Source organism: Procambarus clarkii, chromosome 80, assembly GCF_040958095.1.
Source record: "Procambarus clarkii isolate CNS0578487 chromosome 80, FALCON_Pclarkii_2.0, whole genome shotgun sequence".
NCBI lineage: Eukaryota > Metazoa > Arthropoda > Malacostraca > Decapoda > Cambaridae > Procambarus > Procambarus clarkii.
Window position 1 is genome coordinate 8,878,156 of NC_091229.1, and position 23,845 is coordinate 8,902,000.

The window sequence follows — 23,845 nt, forward strand, 5'->3', positions numbered from 1 at the left end:
CAGAGTTCTTCGTCGACCTGCTTCCATTCTGAGCTGTGGCTGAGGGCACGGTCGACGTAAGCGTTAACAACACTCCTCTTGTACCTGTCCGGGCAGTCACTGTTGGCATTTAGGCACATTCCTATGTTAAAACATAGGAATGTTAAGGAAACAAACAAACGAGTCACAATAACGTGGCTGAAGATATGATGACCAAAGCACACATCAGAAAGCAAAGAAACGACGACGTGTTGGTCCATCAGGACGTTTATCAAGTCCTTTGAGCAGCTGGATAATGGTCCTGGACGGCCCGAAATACGGTTGTTTCGTCGTTTTCTGTTGTGTGGGTATGCCTATAATAGGCCTAGTATTGCCTACATAGTCCTAGCAGCTTCTCGAGATCATACTGACTTGGGGAGTATTAAGCAAACACATTTAAGTGCATAAATATGACTCGTTTTTTTTCACAAAATTATATATATTAATATTATTTCTTCCAGAATATCAATGAATTAAAAGGTAGAAGAAAACTACCAGAAACTTTATATATACTTGTTAATTCAGCCACTGTCAGTCAGAAACTGGCTTTATTTAATACTTGCTGTACCAGACCACGCGCTGTTGTGGCTGTTGCTGAGCCACAGCAACCTTCCCCTGTCTCCCAGTTCTCCCCACCATTCCCCCCCCCCCCTCCCCCTCCCGCTTCTCGTCCTCCCAACCATACCTCACTCCTCTGTCCCTTCGTCCCCACCATCCCCAACTCCCCTGTCCCCTCGTCCTCCCCACCATCCCCCACTCCCGGCCCCATGTCCTTCCCACTATTCCCCACTCCCTCGTCTGATGATCAAATGATCTGATGTTCCCATCAGAAAATTGGGAACATTAAGTGATCTAGGGCTAGATTCACGAAGAAGTTACGCAAACACTTACGAACCTGAACATCTTTTCTCAATCTTTGGTGTCTTTGTTTACAATTATTAAACAGGTAATGAGCTCCGAAACACCAGGTGGCTTTTTATAGCAATAAAACAGTTGATTGTCAAGTTTTCATGCATGTAAACTGTTTAATAAATGTAACCATGGCCATTAAAAAATTGAGGAAAGATGTACACGTTCGTAAGTACTTGCATACCTGCTTCGTGAATCTGGCCCAACATTTTCCCATCACTGAAATATAAGAAAAACAGTCCAAAAAACGAAATGAAAACAACGAAAAGATAACAAAATAAGCTGTACTCACAAAATGAACGTACAATACAGCTCAATACAATTACAGTTGAGCTGTAAACAGTTCAGCTCAATTCCAACGCAATGTTACACAAAATAATTAAATCAAAATGAAAATAAATCAAAATCTATGAAAATTCAATTTATCAATGAAATAGGAAACACTGAAATGGAATCGTAACATAATTGGTTTAGCATGTGTTGGTCTAATGTCCAACAGATGAAACTGTTTTTCAAAAACGCATGTTTTTTACCTGTCTCAGGGGGTGGCATCTATATAGTAGGTATATAAAAAGACGCGCCTTTTCGAATGCAACGTTGTGTTCAAATTTCAAAGCAATCGGTAAAGAACTTTCGAAGATTACAGTGTGTGTTGCTCTTACATTCAACAGATGGCGCTGTTTAAAAAAAAAATAATGTTTTTTCCTGTCACAAGAAATATTGATATTGTATATTGTAGATATATAAAAAGATGCGCCTATTCGAATGCAACGTTGTGTCAAAATTTCAAAGCAATCGGTAAAGAGGTTTCGAAGATTTACCTCACATGGAAAAACACAGTTTTTCAGAAAATGCATGTTTTTTTAACGTCACAGACGTGACATCTATATAGTATGTATATGAAAACCTACTCGGATGCAAATGGAACGTTGTGTGAAAATTTCAAAGCAATCGGTGAAGAACTTTCGGAGATTAGCGGTTATTTACAAACGAACATTTCCATTTATATTTATATAGATAATGATCTTGGGTCAGATTCGTTCAGAAGAGGACGAGGGCTATGATAACTATATATGCAGAACTTCAATATATTGGTTAACAGGACTGACAATACAGCATCTTATAAATCTATTTATAGTTACTAATCTTCCAGTTTAAATTAAATAGAAATCTCTAAATATTACAAGCAAAATGTTATGATCTAAGCTGAGGCATAACCTAAAGTGACAATATAATACCATGAAAACGTCAAGCCTAACATTAATACAAGTATAATGCAAGAGTTAATACCTCTAGGAATATGTCAAGCTCTCTCTAAATACATATATAATGTAAGTGATAGTACTACTAGGAAAATGTCAAGCTTAATCTTTATACAAAATTAAAGGTTTGATACACAAACTAAAAACTCCACAAATTTTTAAAAGATTATCTTATGGTGGTGTTCTGTTCTACCTTTATTGTGTGCTGTTTTTCATTTATTGTGGGCTGTTCTCCATTTATTGTGCGTTTTTTTCTGCATGTCTTGTGCATTGTTTTGCTTATCTTGATACGTTCATGTCAGTTGGGCCATCTTGAGGTTGATAGTTGCTGGGAGACAACTGTGGAGTCAAGGTGTCAACTCGTCCAAGTGAGCTGAAGCATCTTATGGTGTTTTCCCTGCACCGGTTCCAAGCACTCTTGATAGATGAAAATATTCTGGACGTGTGTAATGCTGGTTTTGTTAAGGAATGTTTCACAGCGCCTCTACTGACTGATCTAGCCACTTGGGCTGGACGGTATAGCGACGGTCTCGCTTCATGCGTGTCGGCGTTCGATCCCCGACCGTACAGGTGGATGGGCACCATTCCATTTCCCCCGCCCTATCCCAAATCCATATTCTGACCCAAGTGCTATATAGTCATAATAGCTTTGCACTTTCACCTGATAATTCCCTAATTCTATTGGCTGAAATCATTTCATAGATAATATGAAAACGCTCTTACATAATGCTTCTATTGCGTGCCCTACTGCAGTATGCCCTTCTGCCCCTCTTCCAACGTACCCTTTGTTCCTCCTGACCTTAGTTTATGCACTCCTTGCCACAGCCAGCAACAAGACAACACTTGTGGCCCGTCTGACAGTGCAGGTCAGAATAACACTGGTCTAGGTATTGAATGCAGACCCTTCCGAACGAGTTGGGATCCGGACAGCGTTTCCTGTGGGAAGTTTTTATTAGAAGATGGAAATGGAAGAAAATGGGTTATGGAAACTGATAATTAGGTTGCATTAAATTAATACTTAATCGAGCGAATAAGTGAAATGCGTTTAATGATTTTTTTCTCAAGCGTTGCCATCTCCAATATAGAACATTCACTGCTGGAAGATTTGGCAAGGAAATCAACTTATTACAAGGACGTGTGATCGTTGAATTCTTTCAAGTTTAGGTCAGACATACATATGAATGTATTTGGGAGGATATAAATAGGATATGTCTTGAAATAGTCGTCACTTGGACTATTTACTGTGGTGGACTGTATACTCCTCCTGAGGTTGATAGGCCATAAGACCAAAGCTAAACTTGCTAGTTCATCAGGAAGCTATTGTGGTGGCCTTGCGGGATTATGTGGGTAAAGTTAATATTTCAGTAATTTATCTTACCTCTAATGGACTGAATAAACGGTTTGTTATGTGTTACACTCACCTCCACAGGGTTTTAATTTATTAGTGTCATATATTATTAATTTAGAATTAGTCCATCCAGTACAGAATTGTTTAATTAAACCTAAACTTAAGTATTTTGTCTACCCAGTTGACCGAAGATAACTCTAATGTTATTTAACGTTTTAAGGATCAGCATTTTGCCATTGACTCCTACGTCCTGTATGTATGATTGTCACTGAATGGGATAAATATTATTTGTGAATTAATAATTACTTAATTATGTAAATTTTACTAAATTATGTAAATTACTAAATTAATTATTAAAACGAGACTATCTGAGCTACAAGTGTGTGACGCCCTCGGGGTGGTGAAGCGAGTCTCCCACAATGGTTACTGTCGGCTGGTGTACACTCTGGGACGTGTCAATAATCTCGGACACCACCCGCCGCCAGTTGTAATATTATGCTCACAATAATAATGTGTGATTACTTGTGTGTTGTAACACTAAAAACATAGTGTTTAATAAAGAGGTGAAACACTCTGGTGTGTTGTATTCATGTATTATAACCAGCCCAACCTCACCCTTACTCCCAGGATGTACTAACTGCCCAGATGATATAGAACCAAAAGAGCTAGAGGACTTAACGTTTGAACAAGGGTCAGAGAGGAACTGTTTCCGTCCTGGACGTGTAGAACGATTGTAAACTAACAAGCTGAGCTATAGTTACAATGTAAAATCATCCACAGTTTAAGCTTCAGTTCACCCCTTGAACAACGATGAACAATGAACAATGGCATCGAACCATCCTCATTTACCCACCTCCAGCGGGAGAGAGAAGATTTTCATGTTATATAATTAATCGAATCACAAAGCCGCTCCTTTGGTGAGCACACTCACGTAGACACTCACGGGGCCAAAGTACAAAACAGGCACACATGAGGGCAAAGTACTCACATGACGCTCGCTGGAACCAAGTACTAACTAGAAACTCACGGAGACAAAGTACCAGCCAGGCACTTATGGGGGGGGGGGGGCAAAGTACTCACCTGGCACTCACTGGAACAAAGTACCAAACCAGGCATTCATGCGTACATAATACAAATCAGGCACTCATGGTGGCAAAGTACAAACCTGGCGCTCATTGGGGTAAATTCCCAACAAGGCATTATCGGGAGCAAAGCATCAAGGTACTCATGTGAGGAAAGTATCAAGGTACTCACGGGAGAAAGTATCAAGGTACTCATGGGAGGAAAGTATCAAGGTACTCATGGGAGGACAGTATCAAGGTACTCACGGGAGCACAGTATCAAGGTACTCACGGGAGCACAGTATCAAGGTACTCACGGGAGGAAAGTATCAAGGTACTCACGGGAGCAAAGTATCAAGGTACTCACGGGAGCACAGTATCAAGGTACTCACGGAAGGAAAGTATCAAGGTACTCACGGAAGGAAAGTATCAAGGTACTCACGGGAGGAAAGTATCAAGGTACTCATGGGAGGAAAGTATCGAGGTACTCACGGGAGCACAGTATCAAGGTACTCACGGAAGGAAAGTATCAAGGTACTCACGGAAGGAAAGTATCAAGGTACTCACGGGAGGAAAGTATCAAGGTACTCACGGGAGGAAAGTATCGAGGTACTCACGGTCACGGGAGGAAAGTATCAAGGTACTCACGGGAGGAAAGTATCAAGGTACTCACGGGAGCAAACTACAAACCTGGCACTCACAGGGTTACATTACCAACCAAACACTCAAGGGGTCATACAAAGGGACAAAGTACCACCAACAAGACACTCATGGGAACTCTAATACAAAGTGCCAACTAAACACTCAAGGGATCCCGCAAAAGGATTAAGGGTCAACCAGACACTCAAGGGCTCACACAGGAGAACAAAGTAAGAAACAGACACTCTAGGCGTAACACAATAGGACAAAGTACGAACCAGACCCTCAAGGGGCTCGCACACAGGAACAAAGTACCAACCAAACTCTCAAGTGGTAACACACACTGTTCAGAGACTACATTACAGGCACCATGAAGATGGGAGGACCAAGAGTAGTAATAGCAGTGATATATAGCCCTCCACCAAACAACAGAAGACCCAGGCAAGAGTATGACAGAAACAACATGGCAGTCAACACTATAACTGAGAGAGCATCCACTGCTGCCTGTAGAAATAGCTCCCATTTTCTCATCATGGTGGACTTCAATCATGGAAGGGTAGACTGGGGAAACAAAGAACCACATGGGGGTGAGGAAACATGGAGAGCTAAACTGTTGGAAGTGGTGACAAGAAGCGTTTTAAGTCAGCATGTCAGGGGACCCACAAGAATGAGAGGCAACGAGGAACCAGCGAGACTCGAGCTAGTCTTCACTCTGAATGACTCCGACATAAGGAAATCGGTTTCAAAGCCCCCGTGGGAATAAACGATCACTGTGTAATGTTGTTTGAGTATTTGATCGAATAATGGTTAATGTACCCAATCTTGAGGTTATCTTGAGATGATTTAGGGGCTTTTTAGTGTCCCCGCGGCCTGGTGCTCGACCAGGCCTCCACCCCCAGGAAGCAGCCCGTGACAGCTAACTAACACCCAGGTACCTATTTTACTGCTAGGTAACAGGGGCATAGGGTGAAAGAAACTCTGCACATTGTTTCTCGCCGGCGCCTGGGATCGAACCCAGGACCACAGGATCACAAGTCCAACGTGATGTCCGCTCGGCCGACCGGCTCCAAGGAAGGCCCTTGGGCCGACCGGCCCAAGGGAGGGCCCAGAAAACAAAAGAATGGCATTCCGAAAGGGCAACTAAGATGAGATAATTCCTAATAGATATAACTTGGGAAACAGATCTTAGAGGAAAGACGGCCCAAGGCATGATGGACTACATCACACAAAAGTGTAAGGAGGCAACAGACAAGATCGTCCCAATCCAAAAGCAAAGAAATGAGATCTTTTACTCCAGGCAGGAGTAAAAGATCTCAAAGAGGGAATAGACTCGTTCCTCTCGATGTTTGTTGATGATGAAAAAATTATGAGGAGGATTAAGACAGGATGATAGTAGGAGGCTACAAGATGACCTAAACAAACTGAAGGAATGGTCCAACAAATGGCTACTACCGTTCAACCCAAGTAAATGTAAGGTAATGAAACTAGGCGGAGGAAATAGGAGGCCAGACACTGGATACCGAATTGGAGATAAAGTCCTTCACGAAATGGAAAGAGAGAAAGATCTAGGAGTTGATATCACGCCAAGCCTGTCTCCTGTAGCCCACATCAAAAGAATAACATCGGCGTCGTATGCGAAACTGGCTAACATCAGAACCGCCTTCGGAAATCTGAGTAAGGAATCATTCAGAACTTTGTATACCACGTATGTAAGGATACGCATCTCAAATCCTGGAGTATGCGGCCCCAGCATGGAGCCCGAACGTTTTCAAGCACAAGACGAAGCAAGAAAATGTTCAGAGGTATGCCACTAAGCTAGTCCCAGAACTAAGAGGCATGCGTGGCGAGGAAAGGCTGAGTGAACTGCACCTCACGTCGCTGAAAGACAGAGAACTCGGAAAGACATGATCACCACATACAAAATTCTCAGTGGAATTGACAGGGTACACAAGGATGGATTATTTAACACGGGTGGTACATGCACAAGAGGACACAGGTGGGAGCTGAGTACCCAAAAGAGTCACAGAGACATTAGAAAAATCTTTTTCAATGTCAGAGTAGTTAGTAAATAGAAACGATGTGGAGGAGGCAGACTCCATACACAGTTTCAAATGTACATATGATAGAGCCCAGTAGGCTCAGGAATATGTACACCAGTTGATTGATGGTTGAAAGGCGGGACCAAAGAGCCAAAGTTCAACCTCCGCAAGCACAACTAGGTGAGTACACGAGAACAACGTACCAACCAGACACTCATGGATCACTAACAAGGACAATGTACCAACCAGACACTCAAGGATCACTAACAAGGGCAACATACCAACCAGACACTCAAGGAACACTAACACGGACCACGTACCAATCAGATTCTCAAGGAACACTAACAAGGGCAACGTACCAACCAGACACTCAAGGATCACTAACAAGGGCAACATACCAACCAGACACTCAATATCTTGAGGTTATCTTGAGATGATTTCGGGGCTTTAGTGTCCCCGCGGCCCGGTCCACGACCATGCCTCCACCTCCAGGAAGCAACCCGTGGCAGCTGACTAACACCCAGGTACCTATTTTACTGCTAGGTAACAGGGGCATAGGGTGAAAGAAACTCTGCCCATTGTTTCTCGCCGGCGCCTGGGATCAAACCCAGGACCACAGGATTACAAGTCCAGCGTGCTGTCCACTCGGCCGACCGGCTCCCTAACTCTCAATGATCACTGAAAAGGACAACGTACCAACCAGACTCTCAAGGAACACTAACAAGTGCAACATACCAACCAGACACTCAAGGATCAGTACCAAGGGCAACATACCAACCAGACACTCAAGGAACACTAACACGGACCACGTACCAATCAGACTCTCAAGGAACACTAACAAGGGCAACGTACCAACCAGACACTCAAGGATCACTAACAATTACAACATACAAACAGTGTACTTACCCAGGGTGAGCGGTTGTTCCCACAACAACAATCTGATAAAACAACAATACATTTAATATTAATTAATATGTCTCGTATAACTGCAAGTAATTTCAGATGATTTGATAACTTTAACATTTGGTAAATGTTTACAAAGTCCATCTGGTCATACTTACCCAGTCTCTCTCCCAAAGTCTTGTCCAACCTTTAGTCCATTCTCTCACCCAATGTTTTGTCTAACCTCTAGTCCAGTCTCTCGCCCAATGTCTTGTCCAACCTCTAGCCCAGTCTCTCGCCCAATGTCTAATCCAACCTCTGGCCCAGTCTCTCGCCCAATGTCTTGTCTAACCTCTAGTCCAGTCTCTCACCCAAAATCTAATCCGACCTCTGGCCCAGTGTCTCACCCAATGTCTTCTCCAACCTCTAGCCCATTCTCTCTCCCAATGTCTTGTCCAACCACTGACTTAGTCTCTTGCTGAATCTCTTGTCCAATCTTTTGCACAATTTTGTGTATAACCTTTTACATGGTCATTTGCATAATCTTTTCCCTCACTCGCTTGTCCCCTTTCATACCTAATCTCTTGAATAATCTTTTCCGTAATCTCTGGCTCAACCTCTTGCTCAATTTGTTGTCACTCTTTTGTTCATTCTATTACTCAATCTGTTGGCTCAGTCTCTTGCAAAATTTTATACGCAATGTCTTGCTCAATCACTTGCCAATAAATTTCTTAATCTCTTGCTCAGTCTCTCAACTAATTTCTTGCTCATTTGTATAATCCAATCTATTGTTCAATCGGGTAATCAATCTCTTGCACGATAACTTCCCCCAATCTCCTGCTCAGTCAGATGATCAATCTCCTGGCCAATCTTTGGCTCAATCTCTTGCATATTCTTCTGCTTTCTCAGTGGTATAGTGCTGTACCACTGAACTATCACACCACAAATTTGAGTATTGTTCGACTGAACCATCACTCCACAATGGTTGGCTGCTGTACCAATGAACCACCACTCCACAATGTTTGGCTGCTGTACCACTGAACCATCACCCAACAATGTTTGGCTGCTGTACCACTGAACCATCACTCAACAACGGTTGACTGCTGTACCAATGAACCACTACTCAACAATGGTTGGCTGCTGTACCACTGAACCATCACTCCACGATGGTTGGCTGCTGTACCAATGAACCACCACTCCACAATGGTTGGCTGCTGTACCAATGAACCACCACTCCACAATGGTTGACTGCTGTACCACTGAACCACCACTCCACAATGGTTGACTGCTGTACCAATGAACCATCACCCAACAATGGTTGGCTGCTGTACCAATGAACCACCACTCCACAATGGTTGGCTGCTGTACCAATGAACCACCACTCCACAATGGTTGGCTGCTGTACCAATGAACCACCACTCCACAATGGTTGGCTGCTGTACCAATGAACCATCACCCAACAATGGTTGACTGCTGTACCACTGATCCTTCGCTCCAGAGAGCTGACTGCTGTACCATTCAACTCTTTCAATCTGTCGTCACAGAAAGAGTATTGGATGCACTGCCACACAGGATAGGTGTGGGAAAGCCTAGCTCTAAATATTAATAATAATCAATTTTAATTGAATACTACGACAGCTTCGAAGGACCACCTCTTTTCATACAAAAAAAGAGAAAAAATAAATAAAGGAATCTGAAAATATAATCCAGGAATCAGTGTCCTAAGGATCTAGATTAATTCAATAAAATATTAAGAGAGCATTAAATGAACTGTAGTTATAATAAATTAAAGAGCTGCCTTAACACATAAATCTGCGAGGTTACATACTAAAAGATAAATATATCCCTAGTATTATTCCGACGCTGGTAATTCGTCAGAATAATCATTGAATATTAGTTAAGTAAATAGTTGCATGAATTAATAAATGCAGATTTCTATCAGAGTTTTTCTTCACTGTCGAGGGTAATTTTGAAATTACCTCTCCAAAGTTCATTACCATTCACAATGCAATTTATGGTTCAATACCATAAATAAAAATGTGAAAATGAACTTTGGAGAGTTAATTTTTCAATTACCCTTGACAGTGAAGAAAAACGTAAGATATATTGAGAAGATTCGTCTTAGAATCATTAATCTTACCCTTTCGGTAATATTTAACAACATATCTTTACAAGAAAGACTGCTACCAAAATATACTAATATGTACATATATATGTACATATTATATATATATATATATATATATATATATATATATATATATATATATATATATATATATATATATATATATATATATATATATATATATATATATATATATATATATATATATATATATGCAATTGACGATCACAAAACACTGATCATTTTATGCGGAAAATCCACAGAGAAATATGAAATGAGGTGAACGTTTCGGCTTTGTTAAAGCCTTTGTCAACACCAGACTGACTAAGGAGAAGGGAGAAGGGGGGAAGATATATAGGCCGACACCTGACCACCCCATCCCAAGGGTTGGTCAGGTGTAATTAACCAAAAACAGGTATAGCTTAGCTTAGAATGGTCAAAGAGGATTAAGCGGTCAGAGAATAAGGATGAAAGATTAAAGAAAAGCCTCATGAACACACAATATATGAATATACAATTATAATGAGACATTGTAAGCCTCTCTATCAGAGTTGTTTCTTAAACTGTTGTGCAATATTATAACTTAAAAATGGATCAAGTTTGTACATTCCAGTACTGACATTAAGATTTGGACACTGACTGATTAGAGCAGACTCAATCAAATTCCGTTCCACGAAATCCCCACAATTGGTAATGCTTTTTGCCCCATTCCAGTTAATATTGTGATCGCATAAACTCGTATGTAGATACAATGCATTAGACGTTTGGGCAGTTCTAATACTATAAGCATGTTGTGACAACCGCAATTGTAAGGACTTTCCTGTTTGTCCAAGGTACACAGAATCACAATCATTGCAGGGAATCGAATACACACAACCTGCTGTATCAGGGGAGTTTTTTATTAAATTGGATTTGATCGTACTATTAGTGAACACCAAATTTATATTAAGTTTCTTAAAAATCAGAGACAATTTTTCAAGTCCACTCGCATAAGGTACCACCAATGAGTTAATAATTTTTGGTTTCGCTTTAGGGACGTGATTATAAAACGTACGCTTGGCTTGTACAAACGAGAAATCCAAAAACCTCTTAGGATATTGTAGACTCTTCCCAATTTCATATATTTTAACAATCTCTTCATCAAAAAACTCAGGGCTGCAAACCCTCAAAGCTCGTAGAAACATTCCTGAAAATACTGCCTGTTTAACTTTACTATGATGATTCGAATAAAAATGAACATACGACCCCACGTTGGTAGGTTTCCTATACACATTAAATTTGAACTTTCTAGTGACTCTATGAATCATAATGTCCAAAAACGGAAGAGTACCATTCTCCTCAGTCTCACAAGTGAATTTTATTGAAGGTACCAAAGAATTGAGTTCATTAAGAAAAACTATCTGGTCTTTGTCGCACGGCCATAAGCACAAAATATCATCAACATACCTATACCAAACCACATTAGCCGGGATAATCCTGGATAAGATTTTTGTTTCAAAGAATTCCATATACAAATTGCTTAAAACTGGGGACAAGTTTATAAGTCGCCGAACCAATTGAGCCGATTATTAGTTCAATGAACTAATAACTGATGAACTGATGAACTAATAATCGGCAAGGCCGATTATTAGTTCAATTGGTTCGGCGGCTTATAAACTCTCTAAGTGGTTAGTCAAAGTTTTGTCCCCTATAGTTGGTACTATTTCCAACTCACACTTGACAAACAATGTGGACTTAGTTAATAAGCTATCCACACTGAATTTAAATTTTGATTTTAAACTTATAAGTTTCGATGTGACCTCTTTATTCACTAAAGTTCCTGTTGATGATCTGTTAGAATTTCTACGTGAGGAACTGCCTAAATATAATTTGAGCTTGCAGACCAATAAAGTATTGGAACTTATTAAATTGTGTATAAAAGACAATTATTTTAGTTTTAATGGAAAATTTTTCAAACAAACATTTGGTATGGCGATGGGCAATCCCCTGTCCCCAGTTTTAAGCAATTTGTATATGGAATTCTTTGAAACAAAAATCTTATCCAGGATTATCCCGGCTAAGGTGGTTTGGTATAGGTATTGTTGGGGGTTTCACCTCTCTATTATTCTCTACCCTTACTCTGGGGTGAGCAATAGTTACGCTCAAGGTAACTCACCGTAGCCCTGCGGGTCTTCCCTCGATCCTCACGGCGCCACTGCACGCCAGGAGAGTCTCCCAGTCAATCTTAACGGCCTCTTATTAAGAAAGAGTGAGAACACGACTCGATCACATCGACCGTCGTGTGCCCTCCCCAACAATAGGGCTCTACGGTTAATCACAAGGTCGCCAATTGGTGTTTAAGGTGGCCAATAACACCATCAGTGGACTGGTGTATTCAGTGGTAGCCTTGGCAAGGTCACACTCAAAGATCAGGAATCAGGCAGGTACTTGTTGTTATCACTCTATGTTTACCAGTATAATATAGCCACAAGATCAATGGAGGGGATGATAAAAACACAAAGAGAGTTTTGTATTTTACTTAAAATGTATGAAAGATGTCACAACAACAAATAAATCAGCAAATCCTGACGCGGCCGGAAGTTCCCACGAATAGTCCGCGATCATTAGGTGGCAACACCTCCCCCTCCTCATCAAGTGTCAAGAACAGCTGATCGCAATGGACTCTCCGCGCGAAATTTGCTTGTTTGCTAGATTCACGCGCGCGGTTTCTTTAAATTCTCCAATATTACTAGAAACTCGCACACTCGATATTGGCACAAATAAACCGAATTACTTAGTTACACTGTACTCAGGCTCAAACAGTCTTTTCTACAATCAATTCTACAATGATTCACTGTAATGGTCTTACACTGTTATTTATCCAACAATATATTATGAAATATTAACACGGGAGTTTTCAGTACTTTCTCTCGTGGGCGATAACGCAATAATTCACTGTACTCACAAATGATTATTCACTGAATGAACATAGACATATATATGGTATATAAATCAATCATCAATACATGGAAAATAAATAGTTTCTGGGCACATAGCCTAACCTCCGAATACTGGCATAATATTATATATAATTCACCACTATATGTTCATATCAAAATCTATAGAAAGATATACACAACACAGTAAATTTATCACTGGTTCCTGGTGCCTGTACACACCAATAATCAACATGAATATTACAAGTACTCTTGATAGTACTGTCTAGCACACTGGTGCTTTACCATGACATGGGTGAGACTTGCTCACGACATATAAAATCTTCGGGCTAGATAATATAGCCAAATAATATAGCTAACTAAAGGGGAATGGGGAGGGAACTAGAACCACCTACTTCACCCTATCCTCCGATGAAAGTCGAGATGTAGCTCCTGGTCCTCGTGTCGGGAACGCCCCCACACTACACGTCGTCGTGTCCTACCAGAGCCTCTCGTCGTCCCACCGTTTAGCGCGTCGTCTCCGTGCCTCCTCACTGCAGGTCCGTCCTCCTCCTTGACTTCTTGAAGGTTGGAGTCGGTCTCCTGGCCGTCGTCTTCTCCCAGCAACGGCTGTCGCCTACGTCTCAGCTACAGTCGTTCGGTTTCCCCAAATAGTCCTCTCTTCCTCAGCTACCCAGTGGCTCTGTCAGCCACTACGCTGTCACGAACTGGTGAATTGCCACAGACGTCAACATACGTCACTGCACGGCTTCACTGCTACTGGCACAGTACCTGACTGGAGCACTTGTTGCTCAAATAACCGTCAATTCCCTCTTCTGGTTCAACACATGAACTAGGGAAGACTTCTCAGAGTACTGGCGAACTTCCGATGACGCGTAAATCCACGGTAGTGGGAAACAGCTGTCCGACAGACAGGACCACTCGTCGCACGTCCGACCTCTATGACGTGTCGTGTCTGACTGATGGCGCCAGAGTGGCGCGCGGCCCGGACCCCCTTCCATCGTGACGTCACTTTCGCTAAGGGAAGTTTTCATTGGCTCCCGGTGCCACATTGCTGTCGGTGACCAATCCGGTGCCACTGACGTCACACGGTTTTGGCGGGAGATCAGAGAGGCCAGCGCCATCTTGGCTCCCTAAAGGGCCTAAACCACAGGCCAAAATATTACTATTTCACAAATTTCTCGGCTCTCCGAGAACACTTCACTCTCTCCCATATATCAAATTGTAGCCTGCAACGTAGAGAACGCTTGGGAAAAGCAGACGTGACTCTTACTGCAGGCGTGGGAGAATTATAAGGGGGGGGAACTCCGTCACATACCCCTCCCCTTAAAATAAGAGTCATGTCTCGTTAGTGGATGCGGGATAGGGCATCCGCTACTACGTCGTCCTTCCCCTTGATGTGCTTGACCTTGATCCTTGTCAGACTCTCAGTGCGGGTGAGACTGGTGCCGTCCGCCCTGGACCACTTACTTTCCTCCTCCGGGAGTTCTCGGTCCCTCGGTACACTCAGAACCGTCTTCCGCTGGGTTTCTCGGGTATTCGTTCCGTCCTGCTTGGCGACCCTACCTTCCACAGTGAAGAAAGGTCTCAGGCGGTCTGCGCGATACACCTGTTTCTTTCGGGGTCCATCCGGCTTCCCAATCTCGTACGACACTGGACCCAACCGTCGCAGCACTCGGTATGGTCCCTTGAACCGCGACCTGGTCACTCTACCTTTACCTGGCAGCACAACCAATACTTTGGATCCGGCCTGAACATTCCTCTGCGCAGCTCCCCTGTCGTACCACTCCGACATCTTACGTTGCGCCTTCTTCAGGAGTTTCCTAGCCAGTTTCTTCGCTCTAGTGAGACGTTCTTTGAACTTCTGGACATATTTATTCACCGTTCCCACGGTTGCTCCTGGCGTCCATCGTTCCCTCATCATAGATAGCACGGCATATATAATATAGATAAATGGAAAGTAAGCCTTCTCAGGACCCACACGTCCTCCTTCGGCCTTACTAACCAGTTCGGGGAACTCCTCCTGCTGTAACTCTCCGAGACGAGTGCGGTTTACCCCTGGAGAACCGGTGAGTGTCACCTGCAACTCACCATTCGGGCTACTTTCGCCCTCCACTCGTTCTCTGGGTCCTACGCAGAGGTGATCTGTTCCCAGGCTGTCAGTCGACTCCTCAGCCCCATCAGATCCACAACCTCCTGGTTCTTCGCGTTGTCTCGGTGTCACAGTACAAACTGGGATCGCCACCGGTGCGATTCCCTTCTCGTCCCCACAGGCGTTCAACTCTCCGCCTGCCTCCATGCATTGTTCTATGCACTCTTCGCTTTTCACGAGAGGTGGGAGGACGTATCCTCCACACGCGTCATTCCCCAAGATGACCTGTGCCTCCATCTTGGGCATTGATGTACAGACTCCCACCACTAGGGTTTGGCAGCCATAATCGGAATTTAAAGTTACCTGGTGTAGGGGCATCCTCACTGGGCCTCCCACAGTGGCCACCCGTGCCACCCCCACACTGGTACTTTCGTAACCCTCGGGGAACAGGGTTTCACTTACCAGGGTAAAGTCAGCCCCGGTGTCTCTTAGCATCTTCACGGGGATGGGGTCTGCGACCCCTATCCTTACGGTTCCTTGACACATAAATGGGTGAACTTTCTTCTCCCCATTTAGCACGGGTTCATCCCGCACTCCCTCGGCCCTCTGGTCCTCGAACATCACTAAAGCAACGTGTCCCCGCTGCTTAGGGCGTCTGCATTCCCGCGCGACGTGTCCGGGTATTCCGCAGTTGTAGCAGCGGCCCCTCGGCGGAGACCATCCACCACCGCTCGTCTTAGCACTGCCTCCAGAGACCGTCACACCCTGTGTCTTTCCCGCCTCACTTGTCGTTTCTTTCCCTGCAGTAACAGTTCCCGAGCTCTCAGCTTGGTTCTCCCCTATCGGCTCTACAACACCTTTTGATTCTCGGGTGTTCCAACTTGAGAAATGGGACTTGGGAGAACTCGTTCCTGTCCTCCATCCATCCGTCCTTCTATAACTCCGATCGTTTCCGACGTATGCGGGTGGTCGGTTCTGTCCCTCTCGGCGTGGGCGTAGGGCTTCCTCTAGCATGTCGGCCCGGTCGGCTGCGGCCCTCAGGTCCTTTATGTCCGCCTCCTTTACCCTCATCCTGATCTCAGGAGAGAGCACGGACATAAACTTTTCCATGGCCATTAGTTCCTTGGCCTCTTCGACCGACCTTGCTTCTTCAGAGTCCAGCCACTTAAGGAACTTTCTTTCCATGTCCCTCGCCGTCTCCGCATACGACTTTCCTGGCAACCGGGTACATTCTCTAAACCTCTTCCGGTAACACTCTGGCGTGAGCTTAAAGGAACGGAGCACAGCTCGTTTTACCGCATCGTAGTTAGTGCATTCTTGGAAGTCGAGCATGGTGAAGGCTTGGCGAGCTTCCCCTGTGAGCCTTCCTTGGACCAACTCCGCCCACTCCGCCCTCGGCCACCTCTTCATAGCAGCAACTCTCTCAAAGTGATCGAAGAAACTTTCGGCTTCACTAGGCACAAAGACCGGCAGGTCTCGTTCCCTCACTCGTCGGTCTTCCTGTGGCGGGGCAGGGGCACCTAGTCCCAGTTCAGCTCGCTTCAGCTCCACCTCCTGGTTGGCTTCTATTTCCATTTGTCTCAGCCTAACTTCTTGCTCTCGTTCTTCCCTGCGTAGCTGTGCTTCTCGTTCTTGCTCTTCCCGGCGCAGCTGTGCTTCTCGTTCCTGTTCTTCCCGGCGCAGCTGTGCTTCTCGCTCCTGTTCTTCCCGGCGCAGCTGTGCTTCTCGCTCCTCTTTGCGCTGCTGTGCCTCTGCTTCTCGCTCCTCTTTGCGCTGCTGTGCCTCTTCTCTCCTCAGCTGCGCTTCTGCTTCTCGCTCTTCTTTGCGCTGCTGCGCTTCTCGCTCTTCTTTGCGCTGCTGTGCCTCTAGCTGCAGCTTCATTATTTCCAGCTTAATGCTGTGCCTGCTGCCGCTGGATCCCCTGCTGCTTCCACCAATACTCAGGTGTTCACCCTCACTGGCAGGTGTTTGGGGCCGTTCCTCCCCCAAAGCTTCGTCTCGAGCCTTTAGCTGAGCCATTATCTCTAGTCTTCTTTCACCAACTCGGGCAGATTTCAGCTTTATTCCAAAATGATCCGCTATAGCCTGTAACTGTGCCTTGGTGCACTCTTCCAGCACCTGTTCGTCTCTAGAGTCAATAAACCTCGCTACTTTATCATCCTCCATCTTGTGCTACGAGTGATAACCTTCACCTGATCTCTAACACCACTGCCAAGTACCACTGCAACCTTTACTCCGATCTATATCCTGGCAAGGTCGCCAATGTTGGGGGTTTCACCTCTCTATTATTCTCTACCCTTACTCTGGGGTGAGCAATAGTTACGCTCAAGGTAACTCACCGTAGCCCTGCGGGTCTTCCCTCGATCCTCACGGCGCCACTGCACGCCAGGAGAGTCTCCCAGTCAATCTTAACGGCCTCTTATTAAGAAAGAGTGAGAACACGACTCGATCACATCGACCGTCGTGTGCCCTCCCCAACAATAGGGCTCTACGGTTAATCACAAGGTCGCCAATTGGTGTTTAAGGTGGCCAATAACACCATCAGTGGACTGGTGTATTCAGTGGTAGCCTTGGCAAGGTCACACTCAAAGATCAGGAATCAGGCAGGTACTTGTTGTTATCACTCTATGTTTACCAGTATAATATAGCCACAAGATCAATGGAGGGGATGATAAAAACACAAAGAGAGTTTTGTATTTTACTTAAAATGTATGAAAGATGTCACAACAACAAATAAATCAGCAAATCCTGACGCGGCCGGAAGTTCCCACGAATAGTCCGCGATCATTAGGTGGCAACACCTCCCCCTCCTCATCAAGTGTCAAGAACAGCTGATCGCAATGGACTCTCCGCGCGAAATTTGCTTGTTTGCTAGATTCACGCGCGCGGTTTCTTTAAATTCTCCAATATTACTAGAAACTCGCACACTCGATATTGGCACAAATAAACCGAATTACTTAGTTACACTGTACTCAGGCTCAAACAGTCTTTTCTACAATCAATTCTACAATGATTCACTGTAATGGTCTTACACTGTTATTTATCCAACAATATATTATGAAATATTAACACGGGAGTTTTCAGTACTTTCTCTCGTGGGCGATAACGCAATAATTCACTGTACTCACAAATGATTATTCACTGAATGAACATAGACATATATATGGTATATAAATCAATCATCAATACATGGAAAATAAATAGTTTCTGGGCACATAGCCTAACCTCCGAATACTGGCATAATATTATATATAATTCACCACTATATGTTCATATCAAAATCTATAGAAAGATATACACAACACAGTAAATTTATCACTGGTTCCTGGTGCCTGTACACACCAATAATCAACATGAATATTACAAGTACTCTTGATAGTACTGTCTAGCACACTGGTGCTTTACCATGACATGGGTGAGACTTGCTCACGACATATAAAATCTTCGGGCTAGATAATATAGCCAAATAATATAGCTAACTAAAGGGGAATGGGGAGGGAACTAGAACCACCTACTTCACCCTATCCTCCGATGAAAGTCGAGATGTAGCTCCTGGTCCTCGTGTCGGGAACGCCCCCACACTACACGTCGTCGTGTCCTACCAGAGCCTCTCGTCGTCCCACCGTTTAGCGCGTCGTCTCCGTGCCTCCTCACTGCAGGTCCGTCCTCCTCCTTGACTTCTTGAAGGTTGGAGTCGGTCTCCTGGCCGTCGTCTTCTCCCAGCAACGGCTGTCGCCTACGTCTCAGCTACAGTCGTTCGGTTTCCCCAAATAGTCCTCTCTTCCTCAGCTACCCAGTGGCTCTGTCAGCCACTACGCTGTCACGAACTGGTGAATTGCCACAGACGTCAACATACGTCACTGCACGGCTTCACTGCTACTGGCACAGTACCTGACTGGAGCACTTGTTGCTCAAATAACCGTCAATTCCCTCTTCTGGTTCAACACATGAACTAGGGAAGACTTCTCAGAGTACTGGCGGACTTCAGGTGACGCGTAAATCCACGGTAGTGGGAAACAGCTGTCCGACAGACAGGACCACTCGTCGCACGTCCGACCTCTATGACGTGTCGTGTCTGACTGATGGCGCCAGAGTGGCGCGCGGCCCGGACCCCCTTCCATCGTGACGTCACTTTCGCTAAGGGAAGTTTTCATTGGCTCCCGGTGCCACATTGCTGTCGGTGACCAATCCGGTGCCACTGACGTCACACGGTTTTGGCGGGAGATCAGAGAGGCCAGCGCCATCTTGGCTCCCTAAAGGGCCTAAACCACAGGCCAAAATATTACTATTTCACAAATTTCTCGGCTCTCCGAGAACACTTCACTCTCTCCCATATATCAAATTGTAGCCTGCAACGTAGAGAACGCTTGGGAAAAGCAGACGTGACTCTTACTGCAGGCGTGGGAGAATTATAAGGGGGGGGAACTCCGTCACAGTATGTTGATGATATTTTGTGCTTATGGCCGTGTGACAAAGACCAGATAGTTTTTCTTAATGAACTCAATTCTTTGGTACCTTCAATAAAATTCACTTGTGAGACTGAGGAGAATGGTACTCTTCCGTTTTTGGACATTATGATTCATAGAGTCACTAGAAAGTTCAAATTTAATGTGTATAGGAAACCTACCAACGTGGGGTCGTATGTTCATTTTTATTCGAATCATCATAGTAAAGTTAAACAGGCAGTATTTTCAGGAATGTTTCTACGAGCTTTGAGGGTTTGCAGCCCTGAGTTTTTTGATGAAGAGATTGCTAAAATATATGAAATTGGGAAGAGTCTACAATATCCTAAGAGGTTTTTGGATTTCTCGTTTGTACAAGCCAAGCGTACGTTTTATAATCACGTCCCTAAAGCGAAACCAAAAATTATTAACTCATTGGTGGTACCTTATGCGAGTGGACTTGAAAAATTGTCTCTGATTTTTAAGAAACTTAATATAAATTTGGTGTTCACTAATAGTACGATCAAATCCAATTTAATAAAAAACTCCCCTGATACAACAGGTTGTGTGTATTCGATTCCCTGCAATGATTGTGATTCTGTGTACCTTGGACAAACAGGAAAGTCCTTACAATTGCGGTTGTCACAACATGCTTATAGTATTAGAACTGCCCAAACGTCTAATGCATTGTATCTACATACGAGTTTATGTGATCACAATATTAACTGGAATGGGGCAAAAAGCATTACCAATTGTGGGGATTTCGTGGAACGGAATTTGATTGAGTCTGCTCTAATCAGTCAGTGTCCAAATCTTCTTAATGTCAGTACTGGAATGTACAAACTTGATCCATTTTTAAGTTATAATATTGCACAACAGTTTAAGAAACAACTCTGATAGAGAGGCTTACAATGTCTCATTATAATTGTATATTCATATATTGTGTGTTCATGAGGCTTTTCTTTAATCTTTCATCCTTATTCTCTGACCGCTTAATCCTCTTTGACCATTCTAAGCTAAGCTATACCTGTTTTTGGTTAATTACACCTGACCAACCCTTGGGATGGGGTGGTCAGGTGTCGGCCTATATATCTTCCCCCCTTCTCCCTTCTCCTTAGTCAGTCTGGTGTTGACAAAGGCTTTAACAAAGCCGAAACGTTCACCTCATTTCATATTTCTCTGTGGATTTTCCGCATATATATATATATATATATATATATATATATATATATATATATATATATATATATATATATATATATATATATATATATATATATATAACATTAACAATTGTGTAACTAGCTTCAAAAGATTGCCACTTGCTTAGCTAAATGAACTATGGTGTTCAGTTCCTGAACCCATTATATTCTCTGTAACCCTTTCCTTTATAGGGAAAGGATAGGGGATCTATAACCACTTTAGGGAAATGGGTATGGATCCCCTCAAAAGGATGGTTTTAGAAACCACTGCCACTCACATGATTGGTATGGAATTCAGTACTGCTCGCAGGATGGGTATGGCGTTCATTACTGCACGCAGGATGGGTATGGGGTTCATTACTGCACGCAGGATGAGTATGGGGTTCTCTACTGCTCGCAGGATAGGTATAGGGTTCACTACCGCTCGCAGGATGGGTATGGGGGTTCACTACCGCTCGCAGGATGGGTATGGGGTTCACTACCGCTCGCAGAATAGGTATGGGGCTCACTACCGCTCGCAAGAAGATTATTGGGTGCAATACCATACACAGGAAGGGGATAGTGTCTAATACTACTAACAGAATTGGTATGGGGGTTCACTACCGCTCGCAGAATGGGTTGACCAAACCACACACTAGAAAATGAAGGAACGACATTTCGGTCCGTGCTGGACCATTTTCAAGCCATTCTCAAGTCATCTACATATTTCAGCCACGTTATTATGACTCCTCATCTCCACAAGATGGTATTGGATTCATAATAAAAGACTCATAGGATGCATAAGTCAACAAACAATTTTGAATTATATTGATTGATTCTTTCATTATTATGTACCCCCATACCCATCCCGTGGGCAGTGGTGGAAAGGGTTACAGATTCTCATAATGGGTTCAGGAACTGAACACCATAGTTCATTTAGCTAAGCAAGTGACAATCTTTTGAAGCTAGTTACACAATTGTTAATGTTATATATATATATATATATATATATATATATATATATATATATATATATATATATATATATATATATATATATATATATATATATATATATATATATATATATATATATATATATATATACGCGTATATTAAGTCATTTACACTAATACATATCCACATCGATAATCGTTTTTATATTACAAGTGATTCAACAAGAGGCCCACAATAGTCACTATACAAAGAACTTTATATCTATAGTGAGTCACACAGTTACTAGTCTTGCTGCACACCCACCCAACTGGCCGACAGCTTTACAGTTATGTAAAGGCTGCACTTACAGAAAGCAAATTTTGGATACTTCGCTAAGATTCCCAGCAGTTCATTATTGTGAATAAAGTACATACACATTTCTTGCACTCCACTGTTGGCGGAGTCCAAGAAATGCAAACTCTCAAGAAATACAACACTGCATTTCTCGAATTTTTAACATTCCTTTATACTTATACTTATTATAATACTTATTATACCATTATTATTAAATCATATTGTGATTGAATACTGACCTTGTCCCACTGGAACCAAGGTATTAAAAAGCTCCACTCACCGTCAGCAACAGAGCTGAGAGCAGCAAGAGCTTCATCGTGGCTTCTGCTGGAGAGGTGAAGGTGTTGACGACTGCTTGAGAGGAGGTGATACTGACCAAGACCTGTGGCAGGTGAATGGTTCAGTAGGTGTTGCTGGCGGGACACGTGTGGCTGGTGTGGGGTTCCCCGGGCGCTTAAGGATGTACTGAGAGATGTTCCCCAAGGAGAGCGCTGGCACCTCTCACAGTTCCCTAGGTCCTCGCTGTGTAAAAACTGGAACTGTGTTGTCTAGCCGGAGCCGCAGCTAACCAGTCCAGGACGACGCATAATATGACTCGTTTTCTTAACATATTGGTCGACCTGGCAACCTCTGGGTTCCTGGAACACTGCTGAGTCTCTCCTGAACGTGTTCCTCTTTCCCAACACTGATTACCTCACACTGCTTAACTAACTTTGTTTATATAGCAGTCTTACCCCTAACAGTGCTTATAGCAGTGTTACCCTAACAGTGCTTATAGCAGTGTTACCCTAACAGTGCTAATAGCAGTGTTACCCTAACAGTGCATATAGCAGTGTTACCCTAACAGTGCTTATAACAGTGTTACCCTAACAGTGCTTATAGCAGGGTTACCCTAACAGTGTTTATAGCAGTGTTACCCTAACAGTGTCTAAAGCAGTGTTACCCTAACAGTACTTTTAGCAGTGTTACCCTAACAGTGTCTAAAGCAGTGTTACCCTAACAGTGCTTATAGCAGTGTTACCCTAACAGTGTCTAAAGCAGTGTTACCTTAACAGTGTTTATAGCAGTGTTACCCTAGCAGTGCCTATAGCAGTGTTACCCTAACAGTGCTTTTAGCAGTGTTACTCTAACAGTGCTTATAGCAGTGTTACCCTAACAGTGCCTATAGCAGTGTTACCCTAACAGTGTTTATAGCAGTGTCACCCTAACAGTGATTATAGCAATGCTACCCTAACAGTGCTAATAACAGTGTTACCCTAACAGTGCTTATAACAATGTTACCCCTAACAGTGCTTATAGCAGTGTTACCGTAACAGTACTTATAACAGTGTTAACCCTAACAGTGTTTATAGCAGTGATACCCTAACAGTGCTTATAGCAGTGCTTGTATGATTGCTTATATATCAGTGTTAGCCTAACTTTGTTCATATTCCTGTACTCACCTAGTTGTGCTTGCGTAGGTGTCTCTGATGTCTCCCACCTCACAGTTATTCGTTGTTTCCTGTTGCTTAGATACTCTCTTATCCACTGGAGCTCCTTCCCTTTTACTTCTGCCTGTTGCTCCAACTTTCGTTACAACCTTTTGTGGGGTACTGTGTCAAAAGCTTGCTGACAGTCC

At 43.4% G+C, this 23,845-nt stretch overlaps 1 long non-coding RNA gene across 1 annotated transcript; it reads right to left on the bottom strand.

Moving 5' to 3' along the window:
• Positions 1-2,001: 2,001 nt before the first annotated feature.
• LOC138357746 (uncharacterized) lies at positions 2,002-22,719 on the bottom strand. Its single transcript, XR_011225125.1, has 3 exons — positions 22,508-22,719; positions 8,183-8,214; positions 2,002-3,125 (listed from the first exon to the last, which is right to left on the bottom strand). It is a non-coding gene; the product is annotated as an uncharacterized lncRNA (long non-coding RNA).
• Positions 22,720-23,845: the final 1,126 nt, after the last annotated feature.